Source organism: Triticum aestivum, chromosome 7A (genome assembly GCF_018294505.1).
Source record: "Triticum aestivum cultivar Chinese Spring chromosome 7A, IWGSC CS RefSeq v2.1, whole genome shotgun sequence".
Taxonomy (NCBI): domain Eukaryota; kingdom Viridiplantae; phylum Streptophyta; class Magnoliopsida; order Poales; family Poaceae; genus Triticum; species Triticum aestivum.
Window position 1 is genome coordinate 548,584,531 of NC_057812.1, and position 22,219 is coordinate 548,606,749.

Below are 22,219 nucleotides of genomic sequence, written 5' to 3' on the forward strand. Positions count from 1 at the left end.
GTAATTTTTATGCCATATGTTCATGTTGTTTCCTAGTGATCCGTGCATCTTTTGGGCATGATCAGTAAGGATGTTTTGTAGATATTGTGGTGCTCTATCCATCCAAGTCTTTGTTTGCAATTATGGAGCATCCTAGCTTGAGTCAATCAAGCTCTACTTTTGGTATAAAATGTTCCTGGCAGATTGTTAACATGTTTAGCAATTTTGCCGAGGTTGTTGTTGTTGATTCGTGCAGGCTATGATGTTGTTCTTGCCATGTCTAGCTTCTATGCCATGTCTATTTGCTGGGTGCATGCTTAGTTTGTCATGCAATGCCTCGTAGTGAGTGCATCAAGCTCGTAAACATGCCTACTCGTTAACTGTTTTGCATGCTTGCAATTGTATTTTCTGAATTTGTTTATGTTTTTTGCTATGTTCACATGCTTGCAATTGTATTTTCTGATCCCTTTTGGCTCATGGTCACTAAGGGACTTTTGTTGTATGCTTTGAGTAGCTTCATATCATGCCTTGCTTTGCCATGATATGTTCCTGTAGCATGTAGTTATCGTGCTCTAAACATTGCTTTCTGATGATAAATTGTTGATATGCTGTTAATTCCACTAAGTCTGTAACCAGTAATCTTTTGCACTTTTTCCATGCTTGTTTGAGCTTGCATTGAGTGAATTAGCCGTAGCTCAGTGTTCATATTTTGTCAAGCATCTTGAGTGGATCTCTGCCATGTATTTTGTTACTATGTTGGAGTGCTGTAGCTTATTTAGCTTGATGCATTTAGATGGTCTCGTGTTGTTAATCGCAGACCGGTGCCATATTTGTTTTGCTTGCCATTTCCAAACCGTGCATCCGATTCCAGTGATCTTTATATCGATTTCGACCGAAATCAACTCACCTTTCCAGTGGCACTCTTGGATTTCCATGTTGAGGCCAGGTTCAATCATTCCTTTCCAAATCATGCCTATGCATCACATATCGCATCCCGCATATCATACCATGTTTGCATCATGTTGCTTAAGCATCGCATGTGGTTGATTGTGTTCCTTTTGCTTGTTGTTCTTGCTTGGGTAGAGCCGGGAGACGAGTATGTGATCAAGGAGCCTATTGAGTACGCTTACGAGGATCAAGGCAACTCTGAGAACTTTGCAGGCAAGATGACCATACCCTCGAAATCACTTCTATCTTTGCTTGCTAGATGCTCGCTCTTTTGCTATGCCTATGCTATGATACCTACCACTTGCTTATCATGCCTCCCCAATTGCCATGTCAAACCTCTAACCCACCATGTCCTAGCAAACCGTTGTTTGGCTATGTTACCACTTTGCTCAGCCCCTCTTATAGCGTTGCTAGTTGCAGGTGAAGATTGGAGATCGTTCCTTGTTGGAACATGTTTATTGTTGGGATATCACCATATTATCTTGTTTATCTTAATGCACCTATATACTTGGTAAAGGGTGGAAGGCTCGGCCTTATGCATAGTGTTTTGTTCCACTCTTGCCGCCCTAGTTTCCGTCATATCAGTGTTATGTTCCCGGATTTTGCGTTCCTTACACGGTTGGGTTATAATGGGAACCCCTTGATAGTTCGCCTTGAATAAAACTCTTCCAGCAATGCCCAACATTGGTTTTACCATTTGGCACCTAGACTTTCCCCTTGGGTTTCGCGGACTCAAGGGTCATCTTTATTTTAACCCCCCGGGCCAGTTCTTCTCTAAGTGTTGGTCCAATTGAGCGATGTCCGGGGCTACCAGGGGCAACTCTGGGCTGGCCTACCCGGCGTTTGGCTCATCTAAGTGTGCCCTGAGAACGAGATATGTGCAGCTCCTATCGGGATTTGTCGGCACATTTGGGCATTGTTGCTGGACTTGTTTTACCATTGTTGAGGATGTCTTGTAACCGGGATGCCAAGTCTAATCGGATTGTCTTGGGAGAAGGAATATCCTTCGTTGAGAGTGAGAGCTTGTGATGGGCTAAGTTGGGACTCCCCTACAGGGATTTGAACTTTTGAAAGACGTGCCCACGGTTATGGGCAGATGGGAATTTGTTATTGTCCGGTTGTAGATAACCTGAAACTTTACTTAATTAAAATGCACCAACCGTGTGTGTAACTGTGATGATCTCTTCTCGGCGGAGTCCGGGAAGTGAACACGGTGTTGGAGTAATGCTTGACGTAGGTTATTCTAGGATCACTTCTTGATCATAGTTGTTCGACCGTGCTTTTGCCTTCTCTTCTCGCTCTCTTTTGCGAATATGTTAGCCACCATATATGCTAGGCGCTTGCTGTAGCTTCACATCATACCTTTACCTTACCCATAAGCTTAAATAGTCTTGATCGCGAGGGTGCGAGATTGTTGAGTCTCCATGACTCACAGATTACTTCCAAAACCAGATGCAGGGACCGATGATTTCGCTCCAGATGATATGACCGAGCTCAAGTGGGAGTTTGATAAAGACTCTCGTCGTTATTATGTGTCTTTCCCAGATGATCAGTAGTGGTGCCCAGTTGGGGCGATCGGGGACTATGTTGCATTTGGGGTTTATCTTCTTTTTGGTTCCGTAGTCGGACCTTGAGTGTATTGGATGAATGTAATGACTTATTTATGTATTTGTGTGACGTGGCGAGTGTAAGCCAACTATGTACCTTTCCCCTTTATTTATTTACATGGGTTGTTGTGAAGATTACCTCACTTGCGACATTGCTTTCAATGCGGTTATGCCTCTAAGTCGTGCTTCGACACGTGGGAGATATAGCCGCATCGAGGGCGTTACAGTGTGGCACAAGTTGAGATTGACATCAGGGTCGACAACAAAGCAAGAGTTGCTGCATTGGAGGTCGGCACGATGCAGCTCCAACTTCCTTCTGAATTTATTTTGGAATTGAATAATTGTTATTACATTCCTGCACTTAGTTGGAACATTATTTCTGCCTCATGCTTGATGAGTCAGGGTTATGATTTCAATTTAAAGGACAATGGTTGTTCGTTGTATTTGAATGGTATGTTCCACGGCTATGCACCCATTGTTGATGGGCTATTTATATTAAATATAGAACATGAACCAGTCTATAATGTAAATGTCAAGAGTCATAAGCCTAATGAGATAAATTCGACATACTTATGGCATTGCCGACTTGGACACATTAGTCTGAAACGCATGAAGAAGCTCCAAGACGATGGGCTCCTAACTTCATCTGACTTTGAGTCATTCGAGACATGTGAATCATGCTTGCTCGGCAAGATGACTAAGTCTCCTTTTGCAAAGAGTTGCGAGATGGCGTCCGAGCTATTGGAACTTTAACATAATCATGTGTGTGGTCCAATGAGCACAACTGCCAGAGGTGGCTATCAGTACTTCGTGACTTTTACCGACGACTTGAGTATATATGGATATATCTATTTGATGAGGCACAAGTCGGAAACTTTTGAAAAGTTCACAGAGTTTCAAAACGAGGTTGAGAATCAGCTTGACAAAACTATAAAGCTTCTACGATATGATCGTGGAGGTGAGTACATGAGCCAGGAGTCTGATGTGTCGGATTTCGAGCTCCGGCAGACCCTTGTGGTTCGAACACTGGGGTGCGTGCGGAGATTTCGCCTCCTACCTACCTGCACCCCTCCGCCTCGCTAAGATCTAAGCTATGGAAAGAACAACACAAGAGACACAGGGTTATACTGGTTCGGGCCACCATTGTGGTGTAATACCCTACTCCAGTGTGTGGTGTGGTGGATTGCCTCTTGGGCTGATGATGATGAGCAATACAAGGAAGAACAGCCTCGCGAGGGTCTGTTCTTGGCTGGGGCGATGAACTGCTGGGAGGAGTTCAATCACCCTTCTCTCTCTCCTTCTCTGATTTTATCTCCCCTTGATCCTCTACTTCTACCTACTGTGGTGGCTAGTCCTATTTATAGAGGCCCTGGTCCTCTTCCCAAATATCAAGCGGGAAGGGAGCCAACAATGGCGGGCTAATTTGAAGGGGGACAGCTAGTACCAGCTATCCTGACAAAAGTAGTCTTCGCCTGCACAAAGCTCTGGTGGTGACGCCGTCTTGGGCTCCACAATGACTTCCTCCCTGCCGTTGGACTGGTCTTGGTCTCGTTGCACCGAAACGGGTGCCTTTGCTTGATGCTCTCGCCCGTGCTTGCTCCCTTTGCACCAAAGAGGAAAGGAGGACACTGCACGGGCTGGCGCCCGCCTGGCGCCCTTGGTCGTCATGGCTGCGTCACGGGCACCTCATGAGGTACCCCACCTTGATCTCTCTGCCTCCTCGCGAGCCAGCCTGATAAGGCCGTGCCTGAGGAAGCTCCGTCTCGTCCGCCCCGCGAGGCTTGCCCCCTCACGAGGGTCTTGGGCTGTGTTGATGAAGATGGGCTGTGCTGGGCCCCCCTTTGAGCCACGCCGCAGGCTGCAGGCAGGCAAGTCTGGGGACCCCCGTTCCCAGAACGCCGACAGTAGCCCCCGGGCCCAAGGCGCGCCCGGACTTGACCGTGCAGGGAGGCGGAAGGGCAAGAGAGAAGCGCCGCGGGCCCTAACAGCCTGCGGCCTTGGGCGCCGCGTGGCGGTTGAATGGACGTGGGCGTCTCCACTTCCCCATGGTGCCTCGGCAACTGCATGGATTGGACAAGTCCCTGCATGCAAAACGGGTCATGATTACCTGCGATCGTGGAGGTCGGCGGTTGGCCTTCGCCGGCCATAAGTACGGAATGGTGCACGCCCTTCCAGTCCATCCCTTCTTGCTTCTCCTTCTTCCCGGTCCTTGCTCCGTCTTGCTGCGATGGCTCCGATCCGCCGGTTCTCGACGACAAAGAAGGGAAAGGCTCCCCGAGAGGAACCAAACCCGCTCCCGCCGAAGAAACGGCTCGTCCTCCGCGGCCGGGACGAGGGGGCCCATCAGGTGGTGTCGAGGCCCTGGTGCGAGCGGGCACCGCCGGGGTTCCCGCTTCCCTTGTACGCCCACATCGAGGGCCCTGAAGGAGCTGATGCTGATTGCCACGGGCGGGGCCGCCGTCGGCGCCGACGGGTCACGAAGGTGTGGGTCGTCCCCCTGGGGTCCACACCGAGGGCTCCTCCCGAGAGTTCGTGCTCCATGCCGCCATGCCTCCTTAGTCTTGGATTCGCCTTCCTCCCTTCTTCGCCTCCATCATCCCGCAGGGAGAACTCCTGGAGCTTTGGCTGCAGCACGCCGGCTGCAGCACCCTCGCGACCGAGGCAGAGGTCGCGGTCGTTGCCCCGGGCGAGGTCTTCATGACTCGAGGCTGGAGCGAAATCGCCCGGGTTTGCAGGACAAGGGGCGCCCTCGTGATCCACTTGGAGTACGATGGTGCTTCAGTGACGTTCTTCAAGGTCTTCGACGTGAACGGGCGCCGGCTGGAGTGCTGCCCTGGGAGAGGTGGTCGAGACCCTGCTACGGCGAGGACTGGGCCCGCCGGCCACTCCCTTGGCGGCTCCTTAGGCAGTGTAGGCGTCGGAGGTTCCAGCGACTCCGGCGAGCTCTTCGCGACTCCGGAGACGAGTGACGACAGCTACGAGCCCCCGAGCCGGCGCCGCTCCTGGAGTAGGGCGGGCTCGTCAGGCCGTTGCCGACTCTGATCTGGATGGGGTTGGCGTGGGTGCTTGACGGCCCACTGTTGATGATGGCATCTTTTGCAGGGGCGCATGCAGTTAGCGTCCTTTTAGGATCTTTTCCCTACGAGGGATCAAAGACACATCCTGTGGGGGCTTGTAAGGTGCCTGTGATCCTGTTTTGTTAATATAACCCTTGTCGTAGAACTGTGCGAGTTGCTCATTCCATCTTAGCTCAGTTCTCCCTTTCGAACCTCACAAGGGCTTGGTGCTCTGCGCCGACAGGTCCCAGTCCCAAGGTGGCTTCAGCCGTCGCTGGTATGCCAGGTCGCGATGCCGTGGTCAAGGCCAGGAGGTGAGCGACCCGGGGTCCGGTAAGAGCCCCTGAGCCGCGATGCTCAGGAGGTCCCCTTTGGCGCTCAAGCAGCCGTCGTTCGGTGAGAAAGGAGAGCGGCGTCGCTGACACGGGATTGCATTAGGTGCGGGGATGGTGCCACGGTAGCTGGTGCTTCCGGGTGGTGACTTATCTCGAGAATCAGGGGCCGCTCTCTGGTGTGTCGCCGGGTCCGTGCATCGGCAGGCGTGAGGTTGCTCGACGAGGTCCTTGCGTGTCCCTCCCCTCTCGCCTTTGCTCCCCTTTCTGCTCTACGTCCTCGAGTTCCAGCCCTCGAGCGAGTCTCAGCCGTCGCTGGTATGCCAGGTCGCGATGCCGTGGACAAGGCCAGAGGGTGAGGGCTGGAGAGCCAGTAGGAGCCCTGAGTCGCGATGCTCAGGCACCCCCCTTTAACATGCAAGCGGTTCGCACGGATGAGAGCGAAGGAGACACCGCAAGGGCCTCGCCTGACGCAGCTCCTTTAGGAGATCCTGTAGACCCATCATAGAAAGAACGAGGGGTTGCCATGACAATTGACAGTTAGCCGTTGGTTGCTTCCGAGGGGAAATGAGACACTGAAGGCTTGACGAGGTGGTGCCATGCGGGGCTGCTACGGCCAGAGCTCAGCCACTCAGGTTTGTCGGCGTTGCAGGGACGGACCCATGCGCAAGCGTCGTGCCGTTTGGGAGCAGTTCCGTCAGTTGGTGTCAGTTGAGCGGGAAACTAGGTCAAACACATTAGCCGCGAAGGAGTGGATTCATTCAAATAGATGCTGGGAAGGCGGACATCACTGGGTCAGGCCCGAGCGACTTGGGGATGATGCAGCCCGAGAGGCACCCCCAACAAGGTAAGCTAACAACATGGAATAAAAGGGATACATGCCGCAGGGATGGACCCACGCGGCCTGGGAATAATGCAGCCCTGGGGGGCGCTCCCAGCTGGAAGTGAAACTTGAAAGATGTCACCTGATGATGTTGAGGACGAAGGAGTGTTGGTGTAGCAGACTTGGTGGGCTGCGGAAGCCGATCCTCTCGAGCCCCCAGGCCCAGGGGCCTCGGGAGGCTCCAGAGGCACTGGTGGCTCCTCGCGGACCATCTCCATCTCCGCCAGGGCTGCGGAACGCCTGGCCTCTTGAGCCTCCATGATGTCCCTCATGAGGCGCTGGTACGTGGCAGCCGCGTTCGGCAAGCCGTAAGGCATGCGAACATAGCTGTGGGGTGGACCTCCGCAGCGCCCCTCGCGCGAGGGCCAGAGGCGCTCCAGAGAGGCGACTCGATTGAGCCCTGGTATGTCGATGCAGACGCGCAGCCCACCATCCTCGCCTGGATGGGGAGCCACTGCTGGTAGGCGGCGGCCGCCTTTCATGACTCTTGACTCCTATAGCTCCTGAATGGCCTTGCTGACGAACTCCTGAGGGTCTGGCTCTCCTTGCCTTACTCCTTCTTGAGGGAAACGTGCTTCGAAACACGCCTCCATGTGGTGCCCAAGCGCCTCCCTCGTGACCCTAGCCAGGTCGGTGGCCCTCCAGGGGAGAGCCCTCGAGCCCTGCCTGAGGAGGGCACCGGGCGCGCTTTCCTATGCGATGGAAGGAGGTTCCCCCTGGGCAGGCGCGGGCCCAGGGGGGCCTGCCTCCTGAGGGGCCGGGCCGAACGATGTCTTCTTCTTCTTGGGGGCGGTCTCGGGAAGCCTCCTGCTTCCGCGATCCGGGTCTTCTAGTGATGCGGCCTGGAAGGCTCGTTCCAGGGAACACACCGCGTCCTTCTCTTCACAGGGCATCGTGATGACTCTGTCACTTCCTGGCATCTTGAGGATGTTGTAGCCATGGTGAGTTACGGCCATGAACTTGGCCAGCATTGGGTACCCAAGGATGGCGTTGTACGACAGGCAAATGTGAGCGACGTCGAAGTCGATGAGCTTGGTGCGGTAGTTGTCGTGTGCCCCAAAGGTGACAGGGAGGCTGACCTGCCCAATCGGGACCGTGGAGCCGTCGGTGACTTCGGAGAAAGGCTTGGTTGGCTGAAGCTGGCTGTCGGGCACTTGGAGATTGTTGAATGTTTCCACGGACAAGACATTGAGCCCTGCCCCGGAATCGATGAGGGTCCTGGTGACCACCACGTTGCTGATGATTGGGGAACAAAGCATCGGGAGGACTCCAGCTGTAGCCGCACACTTGAGCTCATCTGCTGAGCTGAACGTGATGGCGCACGCCAACCACCTAAGAGGGCGCGTGGCTTCGAGCTTGGGGAGGACTGCATTCACTTTGTGGGCGAACTGCTTGAAGATGCGTTGAGAGGCTGGGGCTTGAGCCCTGCCCAGGATGCAGGCGATCGCACGCGGCTCCTGGAAGGCCCCAGCCCCCTCGTCTGATGGCGGTCCTCGTTTCTCCTTGGCTGCGGCGGCAGCGGAGGGAGGCCTGCGTTGCAGGGCGGGCGATCCTCGCGAGGCTGATCCCTCCAGTCTCCCTCGCGAGGTGGGTCTTGCCAGCGATCCTCGCGAGGTTGATCGCGCCACCCTTGGCACGGGCCACGGTCTTCCTAGCGTCTTGCGTTCCTTCCTCCTCCTCGACCGTAGCCCCGGTCACCGCGGTCGGGGCGACGACCGATCCTTCCTTCTCACACGGCTCGGAGCTCTTGACATTCGTTGGTGTTGTGGGTGTGGAGGTCGTGGTACACACAGTACCGACTGCCCTTGGAAGGTTCGGGCTGATCTCTGCCCTGCTTGGTGTCTGGTTCTGCCGCGAGCACAGCAGCCCCCTTGCGCTTCACATCCTTGGCCTTGGGCTTCTTCTCTTCTGGGTCTGCGGCAGGCAGCTCGAGAAGGGAGAGACACCCTTCCTCAGCCCTGGCGCACTTGGTTGCCAAGTTGAACAGCTCCAAGGAAGTGCACAGGTCTTCATGCATCGCCAGCTCCTCCTTCATCTTGACATCACGCACGCCATCGGAGAAGGCTGAGATGATGGCCTCCTCGGTCACCTTGGGAATCTTGAGGCGTGCGTTGTTGAAGCGCTGGATGTACTTCTACAGGATCTCCCCGGGTTGTTGCTTGATGCGGTGCATGTCGCTCACGGCGGGTGGCCGGTCGCGAGTACCTTGGAAGTTGGCGATGAAGCGGGTGCGCATCTCGTCCGAGGAGATCGTGCCTGGAGCCAGGTTCAGGAGCCAGGTGCGGGCCCCGTCCTTGAGCGCCATGGGAAACCAGTTCGCCATGACCTTCTCGTCTCCGTTGGCAGCTTCGATGCTCAGCTCATAGAGCTGGAGGAACTCCGCAGGGTCGGCCGTGCCGTCGTAACGAGGAGGCAGGTCTGGCTTGAACTTGCCGGGCCACGCGACGCTGCGTAGCTCGGCGGTGAAGGCACGGCAGCCTGCTGTGGCCATGGGAGGCCTTGGGTGACGGAGAGCTTGGTCTTGCATGCCCCATGCGCTGCAGCTGGGAGCAGGGCGGGGTCTTGACGTGCGGGAGCGGGAGCATGGTCGCGACGCGCTGGAGCAGGGAGCGCCCGAGCAGCTTCTTGGGGGCGAGGGATTTCTTGACAGCTCTGCTCTTGCCGCCCTGGCACCTGATGGAGCGGGTTCCGCCCAGGGGCCACGCACCTTGGAGCCATGGCGCCTTCTTGAGGAGGAGGCGGCCGGGGCGCCGCCGGAGCTTCGTCGCCCGCGCGGAGCGGGGTGCAGCGGAACGGACGGCGCAGGAGAGCCCCCTGCGGTGCGGACGATCTCGGCGACGCGGTCGAGCCATTCTTCATAGACGTCATCGACGGGACGGTAGCGCAGGAGCTCGTTTGCCGCGATGAGCGCAGCTCGAGCCTCCATGGGTGCGCGGAGCGTGCAAGACGAAGAACCAGCTGGGGTGAGCGAGGGAGTAGCGGTGCGGCCGTCTTGCCGCACGGACGGATGCTGAGACGACGCTTGCTGCTCGTCCCCTGCCGGGCCGGTGGCGGCGTTGATGGCAGGTGACGGGGAACGGCGAGGACACCCGCCGACAGGAGCCGTCTGGGCGATGCGGGAAGCGTGAGCGGCCCGACGCTCGGCGCGGGCCCGACGAGCGTCAGACATGGGCACGATGGTCGGAGGAGAACGGGGTGGTGGAAGACGAATTCCGACGCACCCCTACCTGGCGCGCCAAATGTCGGATTTCGGGTTCCGGCAGACCCTTGAGGTTCAACACTGGGATGCATGCGGAGATTTCGCCTCCTACCTACCTGCACCCCTCCGCCTCGCTAAGATCTAAGCTATGGAAAGAACAACACAAGAGACACAGGGTTTATACTGGTTCGGGCCACCGTTGTGGTGTAATACCCTACTCCAGTGTGTGGTGTGGTGGATTGCCTCTTGGGCTGATGATGATGAGCAATACAAGGAAGAACAGCCTCGCGAGGGTCTGTTCTTGGCTGGGGCGATGAACTGCTGGGAGGAGTTCAATCACCCTTCTCTCTCTTTCTCTCTCTCCTTCTCTGATTTTATCTCCCTTTGATCCTCTACTTCTACCTACTGTGGTGGCTAGTCCTATTTATAGAGGCCCTGGTCCTCTTCCCAAATATCGAGCGGGAAGGGAGCCAACAATGGCGGGCTAATTTGAAGGGGGACAGCTAGTATCAGCTATCCTGACAAAAGTAGTCTTCGCCTGCACAAAGCTCTGGTGGTGATGCCGTCTTGGGCTCCACAATGACTTCCTCCCTGCCGTTGGACTGGTCTTGGTCTCGTTGCACCGAAACGGGTGCCTTTTCTTGATGCTCTCGCCTGCGCTTGCTCCCTTTGCACCAAAGAGGAAAGGAGGACACTGCGTGGGCTGGCGCCCGCCTGGCGCCCTTGGTCGTCATGGCTTGCATCACGGGCACCTCGTGAGGTACCCCGCCTTGATCTCTTCGCCTCCTCGCGAGCCAGCCTGATGAGGCCGTGCCTGAGGAAGCTCTGTGTCGTCCGCCCCGCGAGGCTTGCCCCCTCGCGAGGGTCTTGGGTCTGTGTTGATGAAGATGGGCTATGCTGGGCCCCCCTTTGAGCCACACCGCAGGCCGCAGGCAGGCAAGTCTGGGGACCCGCATTCCCAGAACGCCGACATGATGATCATCTGAAAAGCCGATGTATAGTACCTTAGCTCACACCCCCGGGTATGCCTCAGAGAAACGACATGTTGGAACGAAGGAATAGGACCTTGTTGGACATGGTCCAGTCAATGATGAGCAAATCAGATTTACCCTTGTCATTCTCGGGATATGCTCTAGAAACTGCAGCTTTCACACTTAAAAGGGTACCATCAAAATCCATAGGCAAGACACCACATGAGATGTGGATGGAAAGAATCCTAGTTTGTCTTTTCTAAAGATTTGGGGTTGTGAAGCATTTGTCAAGCGACTTATGTCAGACAAGCTTACACCTAAGTCGGATAAATGCATATTTGTGGGATATCCGAGGGAAACTTTGGGATATAGCTTCTACAACCGGGAAGAGAACAAAGTGTTTGTTGCTCGGAACGGGGTTTTCCTTGAGAAAGAGTTTCTCAGATGGGAGGCCAGTGGGAGGACGGTCCGACTCAAAGAAATTCGAGGACCACTTGGGGACGGCTTGGCTGGTGATGAGATCATACCGGAGTCAGTCAGGGAACCCGTAGTGGAAGCGACGCCGGAACCACGGAGGTCGGAAAGATTGCACAGAGTGTGTGATGTATTGTTGCTAGAAAGCGACGAGCGAGCCACGTATGCGGAAGCGATGGTGAGCTCGGATTCTGAGGCATGGCTAGAGGCCATGAGATCCGAGTTAAAATCCATGGATGAAAATCAAGTCTTGGACTTGGTTGATCCGCCGCCTGGTGTAAAGGCCATTGGCTGCAAATGGGTCTTTAAGAAGAAAACCGATGTGGATGGAAATGTTCAGATCCACAAAGCTCGGCTTATTGCTAAAGGTTATGGGCAAGTTCAAGGAATTGACTATGACAAGACTTACTCACCGGTAGCGAAGCTAAAGTCGGTGAGGATCGTACTAGCTATAGCTGCATATTTCGATTACGAGATATGGCAGATGGATGTCAAAACGACTTTCGTTCATGGAAATTTAACCGAGGATGTGTATATGATACAGCCCGAGTGTTTTGTCAATCCGACTAGCACTAGTAAAGTATGGAAGCTCAAGAGATCCATTTATGGGTTGAGGCAAGCATCTCGGAGTTGGAACATTCGTTTTGATGAGGTCGTCACTGGTCTCGGTTTCATCAAAAGCGATGAGGATGCTTGTTTATACAAGTAGTTAAGTGGGAGCTCGATTGTGTTTTTGATCTTGTATGACATACTACTGATCGAAAATGATGTTTTGATGGTGAACTCGGTCAAGGAATCATTGAATGGCAAGTTTTCAATGAAGGACCTTGGTGAGGCAGCTTACATTTTAGGCATCAAGATCTATAGAGATAGATCGAGGAGGCTTCTCGGCTTGAGCCAAAGCACGTACATAGATAAAGTGTCGAAGCGGTTCAACATGATTGAGGCCAAGAAAGGGTTCTTGCCTGTCTCATGTGGTATAAGACTAAGCGAGACTCAGAGTCCTTCGACATCTGATGAGCAAAGCAGGATGAGTCGGATTCTGTATGCCTCGGCAATTGGATCCATCATGTATGCCATGATATGTACATGACCTGATGTTGCTTTTGCAATAAGCTTAACAAGTAGATACCAGGCTAACCCAGGTGAGAATCACTGGGCAGCAGTAAAGACTATTTTGAAGTACCTGAAAAGGACTAAAGAGATGTTCCTTGTTTATGGAGGTGAGGAAGAGCTCATCGTAAGAGGTTACGCCGATGCTAGTTTCCAAACTAACAGAGATGATTGTCGATCATAGTATGGATTCGTGTATGTCATGAACGGAGGAGCAGTGAGCTGGATGAGTTCCAAGCAAGATACGGTGGCCGATTCTACCACAGAAGCCGAATACATTGCGGCTTGTGAAGCTGCAAAGGAAGGTGTTTGGATCCGGAACTTTTTGGATGATCTTGGTATTTTCCCAGCCTCGGTAAAACTGTTGGACCTTTATTGTGATAATTCTGGTGCCATCGCACAAGCCAAGGAGCCAAGGGATCACCACAAGGCCAGACACATAGATCGGAAATATCACCTGATACAAAAGATCGTAAAGAATGGTGATGTTGAGTTATGCAAAATTCACACGGATGCAAATGTTGCAGATCTGTTGACTAAGCCGCTTCCACAATCCAAGCATGAGGGGCACGTTAGAGCTATGGACATTCGATGTCTATTTGATTGACTCTAGTGCAAGTGGGAGACTGTTGGAGATATGCCCTAGAGGCAATCATGTGTGATGATATTTCCTATGTGTTTATGAATAATGATAGTCCTTGGACATTATCAATGATGTGTATCAGCAAGTACGTGGCTTGTTTGTGGGACTATGCATTGTATGATGAACGTCCTAAAAGGTCCCTATTCGAAAGGGTTGTGTGGACGCGCAACTGAGTAGACTAGCATATGACACGGTCGATGGCTTGGTCTCACTAGCCATTGGATGCTAACCAGATAATATGGACTCGAAAGGACCTAGTCAGATCCAACGTAGTCGGATCCGAGTTTAGATAAGGTTCGAGTCGGACAGACCCAACTATGAGACGCAGCGATATGTCATCTATGAGTCTCTAGTACAGCATATGTTCTATGTCCTAAGACCTGAGCTAGCACATGTACTCGGGATGGTGACATACTTGCTTTGGGCCAACCAAATGCTACTACGTGACTGGGTAGTTACAAAGGTAGGTTTCGGGCTTGTCCAGACCCATGCTGCGAGACATGGTCGAGCAAGATGGGATTTGCCCCTCCGATCAGGAGAGATATACTTTGGGCCCCTCGTGTGATCCGACCAAGATAAGCATGGCCATGTGATTAGGATTATGAGATAATCTGGTTTGTGGTCGGCATCACTGGAATGAGAAAGAGGTCGGGCTAGCATAAGGTTGACAGACTCGCATTGAGCCCGACAACATCTATCATGTGGTAAAAGGAATGGAAGTATGATTTACAGGTTCGCCTAACCAGCTTCATAGTCTGCTTGGTGTTCGGCATGCCTTGCTAGGGGCCGCTACCAACCATGCAGTTCGGAGGTGATCCAAACTACGACCAAGCCGGCTTGAACCTAAGGGGTCGCGCGCTTAAGGAAAGGAACCTACAAGGTCAGATTCAAGGACACTGGCCGTATGTGATTCGAGCTATGTTCGGATTTTGGTTGGATAGACTTATGGGCTTTAGGGTTCGTGCGAGGCCCAACTGTTGAGACCATGACGGACGCCTATATAAAGTGGCGGTGCGGCACACTCATGCGATAGATCGCTTCGCTGCTGTCACTAGGGTTTGCATGTGTTGCGAATAGCCACATCCACTCGACCACCGACTGTGTGATCGGACCTAGCAGTCCACCGCACGGTGTTCCTCCTACACACGCGGATACGTTAGAGGCGGTGCACTTGCGCCGCTCCAGTGAACCTGTACGTGGGAAACGATGACCGACTGTTCAAGGGAGATCGGATGAGGAGGAGACGAGCCACGCGGATGCGCTGCCCCAACTATTCTTCCGCTACACGGCACTGCGCGTCTAGTGGTAACAATCTGTGATCCATCTCCCGTAGCATGTTCTTGGTTGTTCTGCGCGTAGGAAAATTTTAATTTGCAGTCGATGCACCCTACCGTAGAACCCAACAATTGTGGCCCTCTTGTGGAGCATGACTCTTAAAGTAGCCTTTGTTGGGCATGTCGAGAACGGTCTTTATGTGATTAACTTTTCAGAGTGACCCACTAAGACCGCGACATGCCTAATGGATAAAGTTAATGTGGGATGGCTTTAGCATCGCCGTTTAGCCCACGTCAATATGAGATCTTTGCAAAGTCTTCTCAAGGGGGACCATGTTCGTGGACTAACAAATGTTAGTTTTGCCAAAGATCGTTCTTGCAGTGCTTGTATCAAAGGAAAGCTACATGAGAAGGCTGACCCTCCCACGACTATCATCTACTTGAAGAGGCCCTTGGACCTCCTCACATGGATCTCTTTGGGCCTCCATACTTTGATAGCCTTGGGGGTACAAAGTATTGCTTGGTGATTGTGGATGATTATTCAAGATACACTTGGGTATATATCTTCAAGAGGAAGAGTGAGACCCAACAAACCATCATTGAATTTGCAAATGAAGCTCAACATTAACACAATGCAAAGATCTTGACAATAAGAAGTGACAACGGCACCGAGTTCAAGAACTACACCTTGGATGAGTTCCCTAGTGATGAAGGGATCAAGCATCAATATTCCGCACCATACACCCCTCAACAAAATGGTGTTGCGGAGAGGAAGAAGCGGATGTTGAAGGATGCGGCAAGGACCATGATGGCGGAGTTCAAGTCTTTGTACAACTTTTGGGCCGAAGCCATCAACACTTCTTGTCATGCATCCAATCGGCTCTATCTCCACAAAGGCTTGAACAAGACTCCATATGAGATACTTACCGGCAACAAGCGCAACCTCAAGTAGTTCCGGGTGTTTGGTTGTAAGTGTTTCATTCTCAGGAAAGGTGTTCGTCTGTCTAAATTTGAGGCTAGAGCTCATGAGGGCATATTTGTTGGTTATGCTACAAACTCTCATGCTTACCGTGTCCTCAACAAGTCCATGGGACTCATTGAGGAGACGTGTAACATGGAGTTTGATGAGAATAAGGGTTCCCAAGTGGAGCAAAGTGGTACTTGTGATGTAGGTGCTGAAATTCCTCCCCAAGCCATAAGAAGAATGGGTGTTGGTCATATCCTACCCATTGAGGAGCCCCTTGTGGCCGAAGGAGAAGGACAATGTTCCACTCAAGTGGAACCATCACCAACCCAAGAGCCACACGCTTCCAAAGAACAAAGTGAAGGCCCTCAAGCAAATGAATAAGATCAAGGGCAAGATCAACCTCAAGATGGTGTTGAACCACCAAGTTATGCTCAAGGTCAAGTTCTTACCACCAAGCAAGTTCAAGATCAAGAGCAAGCTCAAGATCAAGTACAAGCTCAAGACGACGCTCAAGATGATCAAGTTACCGCTCCTAAACTCTCTCTTGAGGAGGAATTGGAGCGTTGTGCCGCCAAGATTGCATCCAAGCTCACTACCAAAGATCATCTCATGAAGAATGTTCTTGGAAGCTTAAGAAAGGGGGTAAGCACTCGTATACAATTAGCAAACTATTGTGAACATCACGCGTTTGTTTCTTGTGTTGAACCCCAAAAGGTCTGTGAGGCGCTCGAGGACCCGGATTGGCTCAATGCCATGCATGAAGAACTCAACAACTTCAATCACAACAAGGTGTGGAGATTGGTGCCAAGGCCAAAGGGGAACCATAATGTTATTGAAACTAAGTGGATATTCAAGAACAAGAAAGATGCTCATGGGATTATCATTCGCAACAAGGCTCGTTTGGTAGCACAAGGCTATTCCCAAGTCGAGGGTATCGACTATGGTGAAACCTTTGCTCCCATTGCTCGCCTTGAATCTATTCGTTTGTTGATTGCTTATGCTTCACATCATAACTTCAAGTTGCAACAAATGGATGTGAAGAGTGCTTTTCTTAATGGTCCTATTAATGAGTTGGTCTATGTCAAACAACCCCCGGGGTTTGAGGATCCTGAGTTCCCCAATCATGTGTACCAACTCGATAAGGCACTCTATGGCCTTAAACAAGCCCCAATTGCGTGGTATGAGCACCTTATCGAGTTATTGTAAGATCGTGGGTTTGAAATTGGGAAAACCGACCCCACTCTTTTTACTAAGAAGGTCAAAGGGGAGTTGTTTGTATGCCAACTATATGTTGATGATATTATCTTTGGTTCTCCTAAAAAAGCTTTCAATGAGGAGTTTGCCGCTCTCATTACCTCGAAGTTCAAGATGTCCATGATGGGAGAGTTGAAGTTCTTTCTCAGGTTCGAAATCAAACAAAGAAGAGAAGGAACGTTCATCAACCAAGCCAAATACACTCAAGACATGCTCAAGAGATTCAAGCTAAGTGATGTCAAGCCGGCTCCCACTCCAATGCCCGTCAAATTCCAACTTGACATAGATCCCAATGGTAAAGCGGTGGATCAAAAGGTATATCGTTCCATGATTGGCTCCTTGCTTTTCCTTTGTGCATCTAGACCGGATATCATGTTGAGTGTGGGAATTTGTGCACGGTTTCAAGCCGCACCTAAGGAAAGCCACTATGTGGCGGTCAAGCAAATCTTTCGATATTTAGCTCATACCCCAAACTTTGGCTTATGGTACCCATAAGGAGCTAACTTCAACCTTGTGGGATTTTTGGACTCGGATTGGGTGGGCGACAAAGTGAATAGGAAGTCAACTTCTGGAGGGTGCCAATTTCTTGGTTGCTCTTTGGTGGGTTGGTCTTATAAGAAGCAAAGTTGTGTGTCTCTCTCGTCCACCAAAGCGGAGTATGTGGCGGCCGGTAGTTGATGTGCTCAACTTCTATGGATGAGGCAACTTTAAAGGATTACAGTGTCATTTGTGACAAAGTGCCTCTTTGGTGTGACAATGAAAGTGCCATCAAGATTTCTCTCAACCGGGTGCAACACTTCAAGATGAAGCATATTGAGCTTTGGTATCACTTCATCCGGGATCGCATTAGGCGAGGGGAAATTGAGCTCAACTATGTCAACACTCATGATAACCTTGCAGATATTTTCATGAAGCCTTTGGATGAAGCAAGATTTCACGAGTTAAGGCATGAGCTAAATATCATTGATTTGAGAAATGTGGCTTGAACCTTTGCACACCCCACCATACTCATCTTGAGGTCCTGTTTAGGTGTAGGCATGGACATAGGGGGAGTGTTGTTCTCTCAATGAACTCTCTCTACCCCCATTATGCATAAATTGATCAACTCTTTCACATCGGCATTGTTGATGGTACTTGTGCTTCAAAGACGACTTTTGTTCATGGGCCCAAGGATAATTCTTCGCAGTGCCATACCAATTGACTCAAACATAGGTCACTCCGGCCACCGCCCTTGCTTCTTGAGAGGTTTTGGTTCGTGTGTGGTCCTCATTGTCTTTTTTTCTTTCTTTTGGGCTTTGTTAGTGTTTAATTTGTTTCTTTTGTGCTCTATAGCATGTCTGGTTGCTCGGAGTGTACATTGCAAAGGCCGTGTTTCTCTATTTTATCGAAATATGCACTTTCTTGGGTTTGCGGTACTACCGTGGCAAGCCACGGTACTACCACTGGAGATGGTTGGCTTCGGTGCTTGCACAGCTGTGCCCACAGCACGGTACTACCACTTCCATCACAGTAGTAATTTTTTACTGCCGCGGGAAGAGCGGTACTACCACCCTATGTGCGATATTTCTTCCCGGGTGGTACGACCGCGATGAACCACGGTACTACCGCGCTGTCGCGAGTGCGTGGGGGTTAAGAGCGGGCACAGGGGGATTTCCAACTCCCCCATACCCATTCATCTCTACCCCTCACAGCGCCTCTCTCTCTCCTGCCCAAGAACGGTGCCGGAGGGCCTTGCCAGATCTCCTTCCCCGGCCACTCTCCTCACATTCCAACCGGTGGGATCATTCCCCACCTCGCCCTCTTGCCATGGAACCCGGTATCTCCCTTAGCCCCTCTCTCTTTGCCCCGTTGTTGTGCTTCTAGGTTTTGGGAGATGCATGTGTTGTTCTTGTGATTTTTGGCTAAAATATTCGCAAGAGAAGATTGTAGGAGAGTGCTAGTGCAGTAGATATGCTATTTGGTGTGTTGCAACACTGTAGTTTTGTTCAACGGTAGTACCGATCTATATTTACAGATGTTCCTAGATCTATTCTTGCGAAGATCTGTTCTGTGCGGTACTACCGCTCCTCTAGAGCGGTACTACCGCTCGCTCCTGCGAGATCCGCCCCGTGCAGTACTACGCTCCTCTTGAGCGGTACTACCGCCCGACGCGCGGAAGTAAAATTTTACTTCCTCTCTAAGCACGGTACTACCGTGCCAACCCGGCACAATACTACCGTGGCTAGAGCGGATGTAAAATTTTACTTCTGCAGTCTGGCCTAGTACTACCGTTGACTTAAAAATTACTTTGTTTTAACCACCAAATATCATTTATACTTGTTTCGTTTGGTTGTTGCCTTGGTCTTTGCAATAATCCTTCTCGCTCTTCTCGTGTGTTTGTGTTGTGTGTCATAGGTGGTGGCTCTGGTTCTAATGCAAGGCGCTCAAATCCCAGCCGTGACACGAGCTCCAAGCGTCTTCACAACCAAGAAGCTCCTGAGGGCTCCAGTGCCCCACAATGCCACGTCAAGTCCACAACTACCAAGATCAAGGAGCCAACTGTCGGCATGGATGAAATGCCTCAAGCGGAGTTTTTGATTCAAAGAAAGCTCGACCCCTACGTCAAGACTAGAGAACTCAGCAGGGGCAATGACTTGTTCTGGACCAAGCAACAAAATCTCATCTTCGTAGATGTGATCAAGGCCAAGCAGAACATCTACCAGTTTAATGGATTGACATGGACCATCTGAAGAAGAACTAGGGATATTTTGGCGAGACTCTGGATTTGATGGAGCAGTTTGGTATTGAGGAGATCATCACTTTCCATCTTGATTATGACCCGGAGCTTGTGGCTCAGTTCTTTGCTTCTGTCCACTTCCACAGGATGAGAAGCGGACCATGAATTGGATGGCGAATGTCAAGAGGATGTCTGCTGAGTGGAAGGAGTTCATGAATATGTTGAACATTCGTGATGAGGGGCTTGATTAGCCCGTTGGTGCCCGCCCCCATGCCAACCCAGAGTCTTTGAACAAGAACAAGATTCAACCCTATCTTGTTGAGAAGACCCTCCCTAGTGGCAAGAAGTCTTTTGTGTTGAACCTGTTTCTTGACATCATGCACCGGATCTTCCGCAACTCTCTTTTTCCTTGCATAGGCGACAAGGACAAGGTGCACTCCTATCTTGTGGACATGATGCTCATGTGTGAGGAAGCGCATCTCCAACAACCTAAGCCACTTGATATCTCTCATATCATGTGGAGCGAGCTTCAATTTGCTGTGTTCCACCGTAAGGTGCCCATCTATGGACCTTACTTGTTCCTTTTGATCTCGAAGACTTGGGAGAAGCTCTTTTCGGGCGAAGAGTTTCTTGCTCCCAACTGGATTCGTCATGAGCCCATTAAGCTGCGCCAGAAGAACAAGTGGGCTAACACCACTACCCAAGCTGAGGCCGAGGAGGCACGCATGGATGTTGATGAGGATGAGGTTGAGAAGGAGGAGGCTGAGTATAGTTCTGCAGGGTATTCACCTCCATCTACTGAGCCATCTTGGGCTAAGAAGCTCAAGACCAAGGTGAAGTCTCTGTTCTGCGTGCAGGCCAAGGGGCAGTACCAGGCCCACGTTGCTCAGAAGGACAGTCGCCAGTGTGACAAGAGGATCTTGAGGAAGCTTTGTGAGCAAGTCTCGAGCGGGTCCGAGAAGAACATCACTCTTGAGGCTGCCTGGATGCCGAAGCAAGGATATCAGTGGGAGCCAGAAGAAGAGTCCATTCCTGCTGCTGAGACAGATGAGGAGCTTGTTTGGTGATCTCGTCAAAGGGATCTACCACCTGTGTCGTAGGTGTCCTCTCTGCCTTTTTGGTGTCTCGATGCCAAAGGGGGAGAGAGTGTAGGATTTGCGAGTCTTGTGTCTCTTTGTTTTTGTTTCGTTGAACCTTCATTGCTTTGGTTTGTTGTTTTGTGTTGGTGTGCGTGAAAGAATTATCACGATCTACGAGACGGAGCTGTCGTCACCTACTGTTCTTCATAGAGAGGCTAGATCTGGAGTCCATTTGGGGCTCTGGAGAGGGGGATCTTCGTTCTTCGTCATCACCAACCCTTCTCCATCACCAATTCCATGATGCTCCCCACCGGTAGTGAGTAATTCCTTCGTAGGTGTAACTCCCCGGATACAACTTTCCATATTTGTAACTCCGACTCTTACCTTTTCCGGAGATGTGATATGATTTTCCCTTCGTGGTTGGATTTTGTTTTTGTTTTGCATTTTGTTCATGTCATGCATTTCATATCATGTCATCATGTGCATCGCATTTGCATACATGTTCGTCTCATGCATCCGAGCATTTTCCCTGTTGTCCGTTTTGCAATCCGACACTCCTACTTGCACCGGCATACCCCTTTTGTCTCTTTTCGTGAGCGGGTGTTAAGCATTCTCAAAATGGACCGAGATTTGCCAAGTGGCCTTGGTACACCACCAGTAGACCGCCTGTCAAATTTCGTGCCATTTGGAGTCTGTTTGATACTCCAACGGTTAACCGGGGAACCACAAAAGCCTCTTGTGTGTTGCAGCCCAACACCCCTCCAAAACGGCCCAATAACCCATCCAAACCACTTCCATGTCCTCCGTCGTCGGATAACGATCGTGTGGGCGAAAACTACACTCCATTTGGACACTCCTACCTTCTCCTACCTATATATTTGTGATCCTTCTCGAATTTTCACGGATGAAACCCTAGATCGCACCTCCACCGCGCCAACGGACGTGCCCATCCGCCATCGGACGCGTCCACCGCCTCCGCCACGTCGTCTGGATCCACTGGACCTTCACGGCCTCGTCCTGGACGAATCCAGCGCCGCCCTCCCCGGATCCGCGCGCCCTGAGCCCCTCCGCGCCCGCGTCGCCCTGCTGGCGCCGTTCTGCTTCGCCGTCGCCGGCGTGAACCGCCACCGCCGCCCCTGCCTCCCTGATCCAGGCGGGATAGGGAGGACGACCGCGCCTCCGCTCATGGGCCCCGCGAGCGCCCGCGTGGGCCCCTCCCCGCACAACAGGCCCAGATTCGGCCCAGCTCCCTCCTCCTCAGATGGGCTCGGCCCTTGGTGAGCAGTGCTAAACCGTGCCCTGTGTGCATCATAGCTATTCCCCGCTCGTCTCTGTTTTTTTCGAAAACGACTAAGTCCTCAGATCCTCATAATTTTATGCCATCTTCGTCATGCTATATCTTGGTGCTCGTAGCTCCATTTCGTGCATAGGATATATCAAAATGTTCATTGTGAGATGCTCTTCATTTCATTCCATTTGTGGCATGCTTGTTTGAGTTCGTCTTGATGCCCTAATCATTGATGCAAGAGTGCTATAAAATGTTTACTCTTGTTACTTAGCAGATTATGATGTTTTGTCTTTTTTGTCACATTTGATGTGTGCTCCATATGGGCATGAGCTCTACATGTGTTTTGATCTATGCCATGCCATATTTACAGGGGTGCTTGCGTTGTATTTTTGTGATCAATGCGGTGACTAGCACAAGCATGCAAAGTAGCCTTCGT